Source organism: Schistocerca nitens, chromosome 4, assembly GCF_023898315.1.
Source record: "Schistocerca nitens isolate TAMUIC-IGC-003100 chromosome 4, iqSchNite1.1, whole genome shotgun sequence".
Lineage (NCBI taxonomy): Eukaryota > Metazoa > Arthropoda > Insecta > Orthoptera > Acrididae > Schistocerca > Schistocerca nitens.
The window spans coordinates 632,975,342-632,993,723 of record NC_064617.1 but is presented as its reverse complement, the minus strand read 5'-3'; the positions used below and the strand labels follow the sequence as shown (position 1 = coordinate 632,993,723).

At 45.0% G+C, this 18,382-nt stretch overlaps 1 protein-coding gene across 1 annotated transcript in view; it reads right to left on the bottom strand.

Annotated features, from left to right (window-relative positions):
* Positions 1-18,382, bottom strand: part of LOC126251652 (calmodulin-binding transcription activator 1) — a 1,922,036-nt gene that overhangs the window by 340,699 nt on the left and 1,562,955 nt on the right. The window lies entirely within an intron of this gene.

The window sequence follows — 18,382 nt, the reverse complement described above, 5'->3', positions numbered from 1 at the left end:
TCGCTTTTACAAACTATTTTGGGGGAGATTATAAATTAACTTGCGTGCAACGGATAAAAAGTAACACATAACATTAACATTCTACTTTAAATTAGTCATGTTGTTCTTTTGTTATTTTTTAAGTGCACATAGTTCCCAAACTTTCACCTTCTTAGGGGCGTTTCAGTTGGTGCTGGAGGCCAATTTTATTCAAACGGCGGGCACTGGAAATACTCTGTTGCACTCCAATGAATACTATAAATGGAATGGTACGCCCTATAGTGAAAAAAAGTAACACAAAGACAGTATTATTGTATACTGGACGGTTGCAAAGCCAGAACGTTGTAAGGGATCAGGGAGCAGAGAGGAACTGGCACTTGCCCCGAACGAAAATAAATGTGACGTACGGAGCATAACTGGCGATGTCTGCCTGTGTTGGTGCATGACTCTTATTCTCCTGAAATTCTATTTGGAGATTCCAAGAGAATAACGAGAAAGGTTGGTAACTGAAGGTGCAGTCCGTCTAAAATGACTAAAGCTATTGACGCAGTTCAGAAAAAGAAGATGGGTTATATGAAGGTCTGTAAGGAGTTTCATGTTGATCCTACGAAGCTACCAAATGGTTCAAATGGCTCTTAGCACTATGGGACTTAACTTCTGAGGTCATCAGTCCCCTAGAACTTAGAACTACTTAAACCTAACTAACCTAAGGACATCACACACATCTATGCCCGAGGCAGGATTCGAACCCGGGTTCCAGACTGCAGCGCCTAGAACCGCTCGGTCACAGCGGCCGGCTATGAAGCTACCACATTGTGGGTATGTTGACTGCTACATTTCACTCGCAGTTTCATATTGTCCCAGACATTTTCCATGATTTAAGATCGGGTGATCTGGCGGGCCAGTTGGTGTGGGATGATATGAGGAGTGTCCACAGAATAATCATCACTAAGATGCAAAAGGAGGGCAACACTTGGTCTCCCGGAATGTTGAATTAAGTATCGCCGGCCGAAGTGGCCGAGCGGTTCTAGGCGCTACACTCTGGAACCGTGAGACCGCTACGGTAGCAGGTTCGAATCCTGCCTCGAGCTTGGATGTGTGTGATGTCCTTAGGTTAGTTAGGTTTAAGTAGTTCTAAGTTCTAGGGGACTGATGACCTCAGACGTTAAGTCCCATAGTGCTCAGAGCCATTTGAACCATTTGAATTAAGCATCCTGGTTCGTTATCAGGGCAACTTGAATGAGGAGTCCAAATCATGGTACGGAAAACACCCCCAAAATACCACAAAACCACTTCTAGTCTGAATTACACCTGGTACATGGCAGTTGATGCAATCGAGACACTATTTAATTTGAAAAGAGGCATTATCGCGACTCATCGGACCACAGTACTAGTATTCAGTCAGCTGGCCCACTGAAGACATGTAACTATTTATGCCACTGTGAACAAAGGACTTTAGCGAGACACCAGATTCCAGAATGTCCACAGCTTGCAGTCCACTTCTCCTTGTTGACTTGGAGATTGGTTGAGCTGGACTCGTGTTCACTGACAGCAGCAATTCCGACTGTCACTGACAAGGCGAACCCTGTCAGTTGGGATCTTTTTACGACCACAGTTCTTAGACGTTGTTACATGGCTAAGAGTGGTTCAAACTTCCTTGGAGACACACTGGACATTTCGCGTTAATACACAAACGTTATGCCAACTTCATTTAGAGTGTGGTCATAGACACACAAAAACATGATAGCTCTTGAACTAGTTCAGGATGAACGGCCGGATGTCAATGACCCACGGGCACAATATTTCGGCAAGTGACCACGTTGCCATCTACAGGTGCGCTGAAGAACTCACCGTTTGGGGGATTTCGCACAAAGGCAGGCCACCGGAGGTCAAACTTCAAAATTCGAGCATATATCAGAGAGACAACCTTCTAATGTTCCTTGCATCAATTTCAGGACTCAATTTTGAGCCCACTCCTAAGTCCGTACCTATCACAGAGATCATTAGTGCATTGGAAAAGGTTGCTGCACGATTTCCACCTGGAGCAGCTGATAAATTACGTCTGTAAATCTGTCGTGATCTGGTGCGAACAAGATCTATAACACTGAAAATCTCCAGCAGGGAAAGAGAAGCCTTACGAGAACTAAGTGAAACCCAGATACCCTTGTCTTAACCGCCAACAAAGGCAGCGCAACTGTGGTCCTATCTCACCAGCATTAAAATGAGAATATGTGCGGCGTTTTAGAAGGCACGGAATAGAGGACGGTCGACACTGCTCCTACCAATAGGGTGGAGAGGAAGACCATCGTGCTTCTGAAAGGTTCCGCCTTGCCAGACGAGGCTGTTCAGAAGGTACGACAAGAAGCATCAGTTCCACTGAGTCTTTACGAGCTACCGAAAATTCACAAGGATAGGATGCCTCTACGCCCCACTGTTAGTAACACTTGTGCCTAGACGTATTAACTCGGCAGGTACCTGAAGGATTCGCTTACCTTTTAAGTTTGAAAGCGATTTCATCACATTCACAAATCCGTGGATTTTGTGGACACATTAACAACTTTAAGCTTAAGGATACTGGCACTTAGGAGTTTCGACAATGGGTCTCTTTTCATAACAGTGTCTTTCCAAGAGTCCTTATTACTACTCCGTCAGAAATCTGACGTGAGGACTACCAGCCTTCCAAAGCATGTGTTGACGTCGACACGCTTTCTTTTCGACGGTGGCTACTACGAGCAGACGGAAGGAATAGCATGGGGAGTCCACTTTTATCAGTTGTCGCCAACATGTACATGGAACATTTCGAGAAGAGAAACCTGGAATCAGCCCAATGGATACCTTCCTGTTTCTTCCGGTATGTAGACGACACCTTCGTCATATGGCCACTTAGAAGAAAGAAGCTGAATGACTTGCTCATACATCTCAATACCGTACACAAGAACATAAATTTTAGCATGGAAGTTGAAGCGGATGGAGTGCTCACCTTTCTGGATATCCTGGTAACAAGAAGAGCGGACGGCATATGGGACACACAGCATGTACCGACAGAAGACGCACAACCATCTATACTTACATGCAGGCAGCTGCTACTACCTGGTACACAGAAATAGTGTGCCCAAAACGTTGGTACATAGGGCTTGCATCCTCACTGACAATGAAAGCACCAAATAAGAAGTTGAACATCTGATGGCGGTGTTCCAGAACAACGGCAAACAGTGAGAGCTCTACGTCCTAGACCCACTACACGAACCTTGGAAACAGAAGAGGAACCTCCTAGGGTGCAGTCATTGCATTTATTCTTCTTGTGGCCCATTATCCAGAAACAACAAGTGAAAACGATCTTCCGCACAACAGCAAAAAAGGCTCAGTAGTGTCGAAGACGACGGAAATACTAGGTCTGTCAGATAACCTGCCAATTTAGCAGGACTTATATAAGTCAGAAGATGCGTACTGCAGAAGGCTACTGACGAGAACACTAACGGTACACCAGATTGCAGCAGCCTATCAAATTGGCAGTCGCGAAACACTGCGTATTGGAAGTACACGGAATGGATTACGACCGCACTAAGGCTACGTCACAGACCTGTAACTTCTAGCATCGTGTCACCGAAGCATCTATCGAGATTTGAGTAAGGCAGCCGCTGATCAATCGTGACAATGACTTCATTCTTAGTAAGTCCTTATTACCCGGGATTTGTCTGATTAAGAAGAGGAAGGAGGCACCCCACAACGAACTGACTTCGTAGACAGATGGAGAAACAGCAGAGGTGCCGCCAGCACGTGTACCTGGGCGTGAACCTAGTGCGACGCAATGTGTCGGAGGGATTAGTGAGGGAGGAGATTCCGAGCGCGGACGGCATACGTAACAGCAGATCGGAGGGAAGGGGGGAGGCAAGAGAGAGAAGTGCCGCGCCCACCCACCAATCGCTCAACTGATCAGCGCACCTGATGTGATGGCAACATTTTCGCTTGCCGAAATATTGTGTTCGTTGGACACTAACAATCGGCCGTTAACCCGCGAACTATTTCGTCAGGAAGAACGCCGGGAGAAGTCGTAGAATCAGATAATAGCTCTGTTCTGTTATTCCGTCACGTCTCGACGTCGACCCGTTCTACTATATTGATTCTATGCAACCGACTGCTACATGCACACAACTTTGCTGCCATAACTTCTTACATCGGCGGTTGAGCTCAAACGACTGCCTGACAATACTTCCAAGCCATTTATGGAGTTCTTTTAAGAGGGCGACCAATATTTTTTTTCGGTGGGCTTATATTCAACTAGAAATCGATATAACCAAGGAAACATTATTCTGGAGCTCTCCTTATCATCATCATCATCATCATCATCATCATCATCAACATCAGTGTTACAACCATGAGCAGGTTTCCACTTGGTGACTCTCCATGATGATCTGCCTTCTGTCATCCTCTTCAGGTCCGCGTAATTTCCATTTCCCTTGGTGTCGTCTATGATTTTGTATCTCCTCCTTCCTCTCAGTCTCCCAACACAAACCAGTCCTTCGAAAACGTCTGTTAGCAAGCACTCCCATTTCAAGAAATGTCCCATTCCCTTCTTCTTCCTTTCTCGTATAACTTGCACCAGTCTTCTCTTCTCGCCAAACCTTTACAACACTCTTTCGTCAGTCACTCTTTCACTCCACCTTATCCTTTCCATTCTCCTCCACATTCACATCTAAAATGCTTCTAGCATTATTTTTTTTTTTTCATCCTCTAGTCTCAGTGTCCATGTTTCTGCCCCATTCCAAACAAATCACTTGCCAACTGTTTTTCATCTAGTTTGCCACATAATAATCTCTTCCTTCTATTGAATGCCTGCTTCGCTATAGCTGTGCAAGTTTACATCTCCTGATGACATCTCAAGTCTTCAGTGATCGTACTTCCAAGATACACTCCTGGAAATGGAAAAAAGAACACATTGACACCGGTGTGTCAGACCCACCATACTTGCTCCGGACACTGCGAGAGGGCTGTACAAGCAATGATCACACGCACGGCACAGCGGACACACCAGGAACCGCGGTGTTGGCCGTCGAATGGCGCTAGCTGCGCACCATTTGTGCACCGCCGCCGTCAGTGTCAGCCAGTTTGCCGTGGCATACGGAGCTCCATCGCAGTCTTTAACACTGGTAGCATGCCGCGACAGCGTGGACGTGAACCGTATGTGCAGTTGACGGACTTTGAGCGAGGGCGTATAGTGGGCATGCGGGAGGCCGGGTGGACGTACCGCCGAATTGCTCAACACGTGGGGCGTGAGGTCTCCACAGTACATCGATGTTGTCGCCAGTGGTCGGCGGAAGGTGCACGTGCCCGTCGACCTGGGACCGGACCGCAGCGACGCACGGATGCACGCCAAGACCGTAGGATCGTACGCAGTGCCGTAGGGGACCGCACCGCCACTTCCCAGCAAATTAGGGACACTGTTGCTCCTGGGGTATCGGCGAGGACCATTCGCAACCGTCTCCATGAAGCTGGGCTACGGTCCCGCACACCGTTAGGCCGTCTTCCGCTCACGCCCCAACATCGTGCAGCCCGCCTCCAGTGGTGTCGCGACAGGCGTGAATGGAGGGACGAATGGAGACGTGTCGTCTTCAGCGATGAGAGTCGCTTCTGCCTTGGTGCCAATGATGGTCGTATGCGTGTTTGGCGCCGTGCAGGTGAGCGCCACAATCAGGACTGCATACGACCGAGGCACACAGGGCCAACACCCGGCATCATGGTGTGGGGAGCGATCTCCTACACTGGCCGTACACCACTGGTGATCGTCGAGGGGACACTGAATAGTGCACGGTACATCCAAACCGTCATCGAACCCATCGTTCTACCATTCCTAGACCGGCAAGGGAACTTGCTGTTCCAACAGGACAATGCACGTCCGCATGTATCCCGTGCCACCCAACGTGCTCTAGAAGGTGTAAGTCAACTACCCTGGCCAGCAAGATCTCCGGATCTGTCCCCCATTGAGCATGTTTGGGACTGGATGAAGCGTCGTCTCACGCGGTCTGCACGTCCAGCACGAACGCTGGTCCAACTGAGGCGCCAGGTGGAAATGGCATGGCAAGCCGTTCCACAGGACTACATCCAGCATCTCTACGATCGTCTCCATGGGAGAATAGCAGCCTGCATTGCTGCGAAAGGTGGATATACACTGTACTAGTGCCGACATTGTGCATGCTCTGTTGCCTGTGTCTATGTGCCTGTGGGTCTGTCAGTGTGATCATGTGATGTATCTGACCCCAGGAATGTGTCAATAAAGTTTCCCCTTCCTGGGACAATGAATTCACGGTGTTCTTATTTCAATTTCCAGGAGTGTATTTAAATGCTCTTAGCTGGTTAATAATATCTCATACTATCTTAATATTTCCCAGTTTCCTCCCTTTGACGATCACCATACTATTTGTTTACGGTGTATTGAGTCGCATCGCACATTCCACACAAGCTTCATTCAGATCTTTTAGCATTTTATTTACAAAAAAAATGTTTCAAATGGCTCTGAGCACTATGGGACTCAACTGCTGAGGTCATAAGTCCCCTAGAACTTAGAACTACTTAAACCTAACTAACCTAAGGACAACACACACATCCATGCCCGAGGCAGGATTCGAACCTGCGACCGTAGCGGACGCGCGGTTTCAGACTGTAGCGCCAGAACCGCTCGGCCACCAGCGGCCGGCCATTTTATTTACAGTTAGTTCCGTTTCTGCCACTAATACCATATCATCACAAATCTAATACGTTCTATTCTGCTTCGTCAATACAGACTCCAATTTTTGCAGCCAAGCCTTTCGCAGTAATCTCTTCCAGGCATAAGGTGAACAACAAAAAGGGAGAGAAAAACAACGTTGCCCAACACCGCTCCCCATGCTGTTTCCTTCCGACATTTTATTTCTAACACTCATTTTTACTTTTTGTTGTACGAGGGAGGACCGGAAAGTAACGCACAATAACTTTTTCTCTGCCATGGTACTGTAACTGGACTGTTGAAATTTCACGATGATCTTGTTTGAAGTTTGCGATACAGACGGTATTTTGTTCTCACGTGTAGCTCTAGCGAGACAAGCATGAACTAAGAAACAAACAAGGCGCGTATGTTAATGTCAGGTTGTGAAGTACACCGAAGATTAGTTCGATATTTGTGGCTCAGAGGGCATAAACCGAGTGAAATTCGCAGGAACATGGGTGGCGTGTAAGAGGACGAATGCATGGATCGTAGAAACGTCTACAAGTGGTGTGCATTTTTCCAAGAGGGCCGTGTGAACCTTAGTGCGGCCGGTAATAGATGCAATCCCGCAGAATGTCGGTGGCATTGAGGGAGCGTATCCAACTGCGACCCTTGTCGCAGCAGTTCAGCGTTTCCTATGGTGCAGTGTACTATAGTGTTCATGAGACGTTAAATTTCGTAAAGTTAGTGCTGTGCCTAAGAACCTGACAGGCAATCACTAGGGCCAGCGAATGATGACAAGTTTGGATCACTTAACGGGTTACGCCGCAAAGGGCACAAATTTCTGAAAGGAATCGTCACTGGTGATGAGCCATTGGCGTACCACTACACGCCCGAAACTAATCACACTTCTAAGGAGTGGAAACACGCTGGTTCTCCAACACGGAAAAATCTGCTAGGAAAGTACTTACGACGGTGTTCTCGGATATGCACGTTGTGTTACTGGTGGACTTTGCTGAACACTGAACCACTGTGATTGCTTCATCTTACATTAAAATTCTGGTTAAGCTGCGTTGTGCCCTTCGTGACAAACGCCACAAAATTAATGCCCACGGTGTCAAACTTCTTCATAATTATGCTCGCCCCCATGTTGCTACTCCTGTTTGTGAGAAAATCGCCAAATTTGGGTGGGAGGTGCTTCAATCCGGACCCTGCACCGTCGGACTTTCATCTGTTTGGTTCCATGGAGAAATACCTGTCCGGCCAACCTTTCAACGCTTTGCAGTCCACTAACGGGTGTACTCCAGCCAAATGGAATTCTATGAAGAAGGGAATATTGAAACTGGGACCTCGGTGGGAGAAATGTGTTGAGAACGTTGGTGAATATGTAGAAAAGTAGGTAAAAGATGTAAGTTCATTTGTGTTACTTTTTGTTCTGTTACCTATTAAACTTTTGGGTAGTAAAATTGTTGTGCGTTACTTTCCGATCTTCCCTCGTAAATGTAGAAGCTGCACCAGTCACCTCTCCTCCAATCTATTCCTTCTTCTTCAAAGCACCCATTCCGCTTGTATCATTGTATTCTATCAATAAAAGCAGCATACATTTCTCCACCTTTCTCAATACATCTTCCCCATATGATTCTTAAAAGGCCAATATCACCTCTTGGTCCTTTCCCTCGTCTAAATACGAACTGTTCCTCCTCAATCCACTTATCCAACTTGTCGTTTGATTGTAATAAACTTTAAAAAAAACTGTGAGCTCCATGTTGCTCTCTGCCAGCAACTGCAAACGTGAACAGAATCCAACCAAAAGCACCATCTGTGACGCACTTCATAGCAACTCGCATAGTATACAATGTATTCGGAAATTCCCGTTACAAACTTCTAGGACTTTTAGAGAAGAGTGAGTACATAATATTTTGAACAGGAACCCATGTCCAGAAAAGTACTGTTTCCGTTCTACGGCGGTTTCGGTTCAGATGTGTATCGCATCCACGTCTGCTGAGGGAAAGAGAAAAGTCTCAGAGCTGCTTTCCCTGGTATGCAATAGGGTAAACAGGATGACGTCAGAAAATGTGGTTTAGCATGATGGTGCACCACCTCACTTCTCGCGTGCGGTTCGGAGACATCTGAACAGACGATATGATGAAAGACGGACAGGCCGAGATGGCGCAACCGCGTGGCCGCCGCGATCGCTGGATTTAATTTCTATGGACTACTTCTTGTGGTGTGGTATGCGACGTTTAATGTACTGGACTCCTGTAGAGACAGAGTTTTCTTTTTTTTTTGTTTTGGAATAATGTAAACACGCAGTGTTTAAGTGTAATACAAACAAATGTGGTTAAGGTATAAATGAATGTTATGTTTCCTTTCGAATTGTTACTTAATAAGTACGTTGCGTCACGCCTAATTCAATTCCTCAGGCAGAAGTGGGTGAGGTAAACATCTGAACTGAAACCGCCATGGAACGGAAACGGTACGTTCCGGACACAGGTTCGTTTTGAAAATATTATTTACTCACTTCCCAGTACAAGTCCTAGAATATTGTAATGGGAATCTCCGAGCACCCTGTACATTACAATTTAGAGTGACTGTCTATTCCAAGGGCAAGGGCGTATCGTAAGTATAAATCAAGCACAGGTTTCCTCAACATAGGACGTGGAGTACCGGTGTGAGTAGCCTAGGGTACGAAAGCGGGCGCCGCAACGTCAAAACAATAATCGTTGGTTTTCCGCGAACTGAAGCATTTCCTTTCCGATTTGGCTAGCAGCGTAATACAAGGTGGATTCTTTCGTCTCTCTCTAGTTTAGTGTTGCAAACGTATAAATCGCGGGTGCAGTGTACCGGTAAGCAGAAAATTCATTACGACTTGCTTATGACCGAGGCGCAGAAGTTGGCGCAACAGCAGACGCAGGGCCCCGGACGGCAGCATCCAGGCGGCCGCGGCGGCGGCGGCGGCGGCGGCGGCGCGCTCGCAGGCCTATTGAGCGCCAGGGATGCCCTGCTGCCTATATATAGGCGAAACTTTTCCAGTTGCTTCTCCGATACAGGCCTGCTGCCGCTGGAGGAATGCAAGCTGAGGAAAGAAAAGGCCGTGCCGTGCCCTCCCTGGACACAGCCACCGCCTGAGAGTGCACGCTTGCAGTATCGCAGCTCGTTCCTAGCGCCTCACTTCTTTCACTCTTTGTTCATGAGCTGCGAGTGCCTTGTAGATGGTCGCCACTACAACGTAAACTCGTGTAAAATTGTGGCTCATTTCGGACCTTATAGTGTTGCTAGAATACTCAATACAAAATTCAGCTTTACGAGGGCTATTCGGAAAGCAAGGTCCGATCGATCGCGAAATGGAAACCACAGTGAAATTCCGATAAAGCTTTGCACGTGTGTGTTGGGCAGCGTCTCTAGCATGACCGCCAACTGCGTCAAGTCGCTCTTCTCAGTTCCGAGCGCACAGTGAGCGCTTAAAGATGTCTAGGAAACAGTGTCTTGTACCAAGTATAGCACCTGCTGAGAGAATTCGCCCGATTTTATGCAACTCCACAAAACGTAACTGCCATGCATTTCCTTCTTCACGGGAATTCTCGGCGGCACACTGCAGGGGCAACAGAGACGCTCCTGCAACGTTTCCGATGAGAAGTGTTTGATTACCCATCATACATCCGGACATTGTTCCCACTGGGTTTCATCTCTGCTCATATGAAACTCCGATTAAGAAGAGAATATTTTGGCACAGACAACGAGCTGCAGCCCAGCGTCGAGAATTGGCGGAAAGCACAGGCAGCTGCCTTTACTGTATGACGAGGATACTGGCAAGTTGGTACAAAGCTATGACAAATGTGGAGGTAGGAGCAGCGATAACGTAGACAAGTAGCTGGAAAGTGTACATAACTGTGGCAAATAAAACACTTTTGGTTTTCACAGTGGCTTCCATTTTGCGACCGTTTGGACCGTACTTTGCGAACAGTCCTCGTAATTTTTATGTCAGGTTTTCAACCTAACAAGTTTCGATGAACCGAAAAATAAATTGCTTCGATCCATCGCTGCATGACGCACACGCTAGATTATCTAGGCTGTTGTCAATTAGGCCGGTAGCAGAGTGATCAACGTACGTACCCTGAAATTCCTCAATATGGTTCTGAATAGCAATGCCCTCTGTGCGTTTTTCCCGACGTTTTTCCATCAGATAAAATTTATCATGTGAAGCGTAAAGATGAAAAAGCAGCGACAACTACTGGACAGTCATTGCCGGTTAGACAATTTCGCAAACCATGTGAGAGGCGATAGCAATAGAAAGGAATAAGAGAGGAAACAACATTAGAGTTCGACATCGAGGTCATTAGAGACGGAGCAGAAGCTCGGATCACGGAAGAATGTTGAAGGAAATCGTCCATGTCCTTTTCAAAGGAACAATCCCAGTATTAGCATGTAGCAATTTAGGGAAATCACGGAAAACCTAAATCTGATGACCGAACGGGGATTTGACCCACCATCCTCTAGTATGCGAGTCTAGTGTGGTGAACACGATCGCAATACAACATGAACTGATGGTCCATCACAACAGTACTAAAGGACACCTGCATGAGCAGATATATACTGGTATTTATTTGGGAGAGAGGTAGCGGAAAAGACAAACAGTCCGCTCCGAGAAGCGAATCTTTGTGTTGTAAGTTCGGAGACACTTACATCAATCACCCAGTCACCGGCCCGAGGATCGAAAATGCAACTTCGTGGGCGGACCGAAATCACCAAATCGATTTCTCGCAGACTACGTTAGGTACGATATACGTTTAAGTGTAATGTGTTTATTTTTATTATTTTATCGATTCCACCTAGCAGCAAACGGACCTGCACCCTTCACCTACCCGCATCCGTACGGAAGACTATGGCGGCAACCCGTGTGGTGGCGCTCGACTCTGAGGTAAGCCGTTTCGAGTTCTGCCGGTGTAAGAAATTTTCACCGCCACTAATTGACCAGCAAGGGTAGTTAGTGTGAAGTTCACCATGTTCGGCATTAAATTCCAAGCCTCTCCGCAGTGTTCTCCGGAATGAGGACATGTCTCACTTTTGATGGTGATCCGTCCGTCACATGTAGACTTCAAGCGCCCTTGGTGCTACTCTCCTTTACCTCATCATCATACAGCACAACATGATGGAACACTGCATAAACCGGAAGATACCCTTAACACGCAGATCTCACTTTTGGTTCAAACGGCTCTGAGCAGACTTAACATCTGAGGTTATCAGTCCCCTAGAACTAAGAACTACTTAAACCTAACTAACCTAAGGACATCACACACATACATGCCCGAGGCAGGATTCGAACCTGCGATCGTAGCGGTCACGCGGTTCCAGATTGAGTCTCACTTTCCGCGAGGGAAAAGATGCCATTGTGCGCAAAGGAAAGAAACCCCATTCCAATGACAAGAGTGTACCTACCTCTCTGGGTCGCCTAGCCAACCAGATCGCACAATTTTATTTTTACCCTCCACTTCGAATGCTTTTTCTCGGCACCGACAGACACCCAAACCTTTTTCTTTTTACACGACTTAAATTTCAGAAGCTCGTAGAAATCGGGCACGCAGAGTTTGGACTCGCCTTGTAAGGTGGACAGAAATGTAGCGTGAAACAATTACTCTAGGGAAATCCAGTTAGAACTACTGGATAGCCGGCCGCGGTGGCCGAGCGGTTCTAGGCGCTTCAGTCCGTAACCGCGCGACTGCTGCGGTCGCAGGTTCGAATCCTGCCTCGGGCATGGATGTTTGTGATGTCCTTAGATTAGTGAGGTTTAAGTAGTTCTAAGTTCTAGGGGACAGATGACCTCTGATGTTAAGTCCCATAATGCTCAGAGCCATTTGAACTATTGGATAAATTTCTCGAGTTAACTCACCGAAAACGCCAATAACTGATAACACGTTGACGTGCAAGGAAACTACAACACTGAACAAATAATCGGGAGAACCTGAAACTGCAGCAGCATCAGATTAATAGTAATAAGTAAACGATTAATTTCAAAGGGAAAATGTTTAACGTTTAACACCCTGCCACGCCAAAAGGGTGGAACCACGGCTCATTTGGATTACAAGGGTGGGGCAGACAACCGTGGGTTTGCTGAAGGAACAATTTTGGCAGTAGACTGATGTGATTTCGAGAAACTGGGGAAAACCTAAGTCGAAATGGCTGATCCGGTATTGGAACTCGACTCCTCACGAAAGCATGATTTCTGAAGATATCATGTCTTTGCTGTTTCTTTCTAACGTAATAATTCGCTATGCAGCCTGGAGTGAAGAACACAATTAATTCGTAGCCATTAATGGTGTCCATAGGCCAGTTACCAAGAGATCGAAAGCCATACATTTTCACTTAGGAAGTTTCTAATAAATGCGCAATCGAGGAAGATCAATATCCCACCGTGCTGAGACGAATAGATGGACATTCAAAGAGACGTGCTTGGCCACTGGTTGAAATGAGACGCCAACAGCGCTAAAGGAAGGATACAGGTTTGTCTTCAAATGTTGTCTGACGCAGTCATCGTTGTTGAGAGTACCAAAAATTTTTAACAGGCCTTGTCCCGGATGAGATGCCCTAGACACCTACAATGAGGGATGACAGTCGCTCAGAGGGTGACAGCGATTCAATGTTATGAAATATAGTTAATACCACAACAGTCTCTGATAGCAAATATTTGTTTATTAATTATGGGTTTCAATCATTATGATTATGTTCAGATCGACCTACAGAGAGACAATATGAATATTTATCAAAAAAGAACACAATAGTAAGGTATCAACTAGTCTACTATAAGCAGTATCATGATATACATAGTCTGAAAGGTTAGCAAATATACCTTTCTCCATGAAGTTAACAGAGTATAAAAAAATAGTAGAACCATAAAAGGCATCGCCATATAGAATAAAATCATGATAAAATGGTAAACACTCATGGCCCATAATGCAGGGCCGTCACTGCGTACTGTACTTACAACTACGGTGCAAACAGCTGAGGGGGAGAGGGCGGTAGATGCTGGCCGAAGGCAGTTTGCAGTGGCGTGATACAAAGTGAGAAATATGATCTCAGACATTCTGCATAAAACTACATCCTATACAGTAAAATGGAGTACAGAAAAAGTTACAGTTTTGACTTGGGTTCGAAGAGAATATCAGTTTAAATTATAAAAGATACCTGCAAATAAATGTCTGTGAAATATTCGATACAATAAGGTAGGCAGCAGCATGTCGGAAGATAAAAAAAGTCACAGCCACAGAGGGCAGACCAAAAACAGATTCCAGAAACCTTGGGCGGCGCGTGGCCAATGCTTATCGCAAATCGACAAAACCATAAATACATTTTATTAAAATGTCTAAAGTTAACCCGAAGGTATCATAACAACATGCAATTTTCAAAATTGTAGAAGCTAGTTCCTAGTAATTGTCTGTGACGTATACAGTGCTCAGTTAAGCGAATTGACATCAGGATATCAAAACACGATAAAAAGGCTGGGAGCAGGAGATACAGAACTCAACCAGTACATATGACCTACAACAGCCTGTCGTATAATGAAATATGGGACTTGGGTCAAATTCATTCTGTTCATTGAGAAGTTTAGAAAGGCGGTGCTTCCTATTTCAATAGATTACTATTTTGCTAACAGTTTCAACAGACGAGCCTCTGGTGCAGTGTGTACAACCTGCATGCTGTAGTGTATGTCAGTAGTGTAGTGTGTATCTGTCCATTTGCATTATGGCTTGACCAAGCACCGCTCGCGGTTTGTTGGATCAGCTGTGGTAAGCCCGGTGTGCCTGTTACCTTTTTATCTTTTGACATGCTGCTCTCAGCTTTATTGTATCGAACATTTCAAAGACAATTATTTGTACCTACCTCCTGTAATTTAAACTGGCATTATCATTGGTCACATGTCAAAACTCTAATTCTTTCTTTATTCCATTTTTATGCAGACTTTCTACGATCACATTTGTGACTTTGTAACACGCCGTTGCAGACTGCCTTCGGCCAGCGACATCTAGCGACTATGCCCCTTTCACTGTTTGAACTGCTGTTGTTAAGTACAGTACGCAGCGACAACCGAACATTATCGGTCACGAGCGTTTACCAATTTACCACGATTCTTCTCTATATGACAATGCCGTTTATGGTAGCAATAATACGTATTTTATTTTTATACTCTGTTCCCTTCATGAAGAAAGGTATGTTTGCTAACCTTCCAGACAGAGTATGTCCCGTCACTGCTTGTAATAGTTGATAGTGTACTATTGTGTACATTTTTTCATAAATATGCACAATTTCTCTTTTTGGGTCAGTCTGAATGATGGAAACTGGTATTAGAACAAACAAATATTTACCATCACAGACTGTTGTGATATTTATAAAATTTCAGTTAATATTTAAAGGTACAATGTGTGCAGGGAAGGAGGCGATACTGGTGATGTGGTGCTCGGCGACTAGTTACAATGTGGCAAAAGTCCATCTGTCTTGAGTTGAATAACCACGCTTGCGTAAGATGTGATTGTTGTGCTCTCTGCAGTATCCCTGTAGCGTCCTACTTTCTGAAAGTACGGCGCTACGGCCACTTTGACAACTAGACCGTCTGCTGCCTCAAGACGCCGGTACTAACAAAAATCGGACGTTGGTCGAAACAACCTGACACGCAAAGTGTGGCAAAGACAAAACACATCCCTCTGATTTGATGCCATGAGGCTTTTAGGAGAAGATAATTAGTTTAATAAGTCACAGCTGCAAAATACTAACGCGAATTCTTTACAAACGAATGGAAAAACTGGTAGAAGCCGACCTCAGGGAAGATCAGTTCGGATTCCGTAGAAATATTGGAACATGTGAGGCAATACTGACCCTACGACTTGTCTTAGAAAATAGATTAAGGAACGGCAAACCTACGTTCCTAGCATTTTTAGACTGAGAGAAAGCTATCGACAATGTTGACTGGAATACTCTCTTTCAGATTCTGAAGGTGGCAGGGGTAAAATACAGGGAGCGAAAGGCTATTTACAATTTGTACAGAAACCAGATGGCAGTTATAAGAGTCGATGGACATGAAAGGGAAGTAGTAGTTGGGAAGGGAGTAAGACAGGGTTGTAGCCTCTCCCCGATGTTATTCAATCTGTATATTGAGCAAGCAGTAAAGGAAACAAAAGAAAAATTCGGAGTAGGTATTAAAATCCATGGAGAAGAAATAAAAACTTTGAGGTTCGCCGATGACATTGTAATTCTGTCAGAGACAGCAAAGGACTTGGAAGAGCAGTTGAACGGAATGGACAGTGTCTTGAAAGGAGGATATAAGATGAACATCAACAAAAGCAAAACGAGGATAATGGAATGTAGTCGAATTAAGTCGGGTGATGCTGAGGGAATTAGATTAGGAAAGGAGACAAAGTAGTAAAGGAGTTTTGCTATTTGGGGAGCAAAATAACTGATGATGGTCGAAGTAGAGAGGATATAAAATGTAGACTGGCAATAGCAAGGAAATCGTTTCTGAAGAAGAAAAATTTGTTATCATCGAGCATAGATTTAAGTGTCAGGAAGTCGTTTCTGAGAGTATTTGTATGGAGTGTAGCCATGTATGGAAATAGTTTGGACAAGAAGAGAATAGAAGCTTTCGAAATGTGGTGCTACAGAAGAATGCTCAAGATTATATGGGTAGATCACATAACTAATGAGGAGGTATTGAATAGAATTGGGGAGAAGAGGAGTTTGTGGAACAACTTGACTAGAAGAAGGGATCGGTTGGTAGGACATGTTCTGAGGCATCAAGGGATCACAAATTTAGCATTGGAGGGCAGCGTGGAGGGTAAAAATCGTAGAGGGAGACCAAGAGATGAATACACTAAGCAGATTCAGAAGGATGTAGGTTGCAGTAGGTACTGGGAGGTGAAGAAGCTGGCACAGGACATAGTAGCTTGGAGAGCTACATCAAACCAGTCTCAGGACTGAAGACCAAAACAACAACTGAGAAATTATCCCGGAACAGCACCTAACCTGTCTAATCATGTAATGAGGCCTTTAGGAGAAGATAATGAGAAATTATTCCAGAGTAGTACCTAACCTGTCTAATAGTGTACTTGAACACAATGAATCAACAAGTTGCACAATTATTTCTTTCCAAAAGTACTCCACGAATTGTGTCTCTAGCTTCAATGGCTATAATCCATTTTCCATCTGTTGGAACACGTTGTCTCTGTAAACGAACGTCTTTTTTTTTTTTTCAATACTAACTACCGTAAGAAGACAAATGGAATTTCAGTGTCTCATTTCATACGATTACTAATATTGCGATTTCGTCACAGGTTCGTTTTTAGTATGCACAAAATCCTTGTGATTCTCACTGCTGTGGCACGTTCTGCAAGAGAGGCCTGTGCATCATGATATGGTTCAATATTAAAATTCCGAGAGCGTACGTCTCTATACGAACCACTCAGTATATTGCTTTCTCCAGCGCGTATGTCGCGGAAAGACCATAAAAGTAAAACCAGAAAGAATCGGGCTCACAGGAGGCTTGCCAACAATAGTTGGCCGGCGCAACATTCGCGGTGTACCCTCCGCCATACTAGATGTGGCTGGTTATGCAATAGTACCGAAGAAGTGGATTATGATTTGTGATTCACCCACTCAACACCACGGTTAACAGCACCAGTACTAAAACATTACGAGATGTTTGTGACATCATAAATTTAAAAAACTTCGTGTTTAGGGCGAACTCACATTCGCCGACGCACTCGTACAAAATTAAAAACTCCAGCCTAAAATTACTGTTTAAAAATTAAGAACGCAGGATGACCACAGAAAAGGTAGAAAAGATAAGCCAGCCACTCTAAAACCAGATTAAAATGAAGAGTGGTCTGGCAAAATCCAACCTGCGCGGGCGTGTAGGAAATAAGAGACAACTGCAGGTTCCTTTCGCGAGACGGGCAATGACAACGTTTTGTCAAGTTGGAGCAGAGAAAAACCCTCAAAGTGGAAACGTGAAAGCAAGTGCCTCGTCTAGTCGAGGTAAAAGGGCGCAACATCACCATGCAAGAGAGAAGAGCTGGCTTCCGTGGAATGGTTTGTCATCACGTTACGTTTCGTCTCGCTTACGATGTGTTGCTACGATAGTACTGCGTAAAGAAGGTAAATTTGTGGTTAGCGTCCCGTCGACAAGAGCTCATTACAACTGAGCTCAAATTCGGATAGACAACGGCAAGCGAGAGGGAAGAAATCGATGGTGCCGTTTTTGAAGACATTATCCCGCCATTCGCCTTAATCGATTTAGAAAAATCTAAATCTAGATTTCTAGAGATCTGAATCCAAGCACGGGAAGTTCAGTGACTGCTCCACATCTCTCATGTCAGTAGTGGAGCATACGGGAGAGTTGGATCCCAAGTACTGTTGTGCAAAAGACTACTTTTCAGGAGAGCAAATTTAAAGTCAGCAGCGCATTGTAAATTCATAATTTTGTTTCTTGAATATTGTATTATTATCAATTATCAAATATTATTATCAATATTAGTATTATTATTATTATCACTATTATTACACACACACACACACACACACACACACACACACACACACACACACAGAGAGAGAGAGAGAGAGAGAGAGAGAGAGAGAGAGAGAGAGTCGTGAACAAGACGAACTTAAATACTACGAACGTTTCACATACAACAGAACACAAAGTACACAAGTAATCGAAGTTATCAAGCGGTGGTAGAA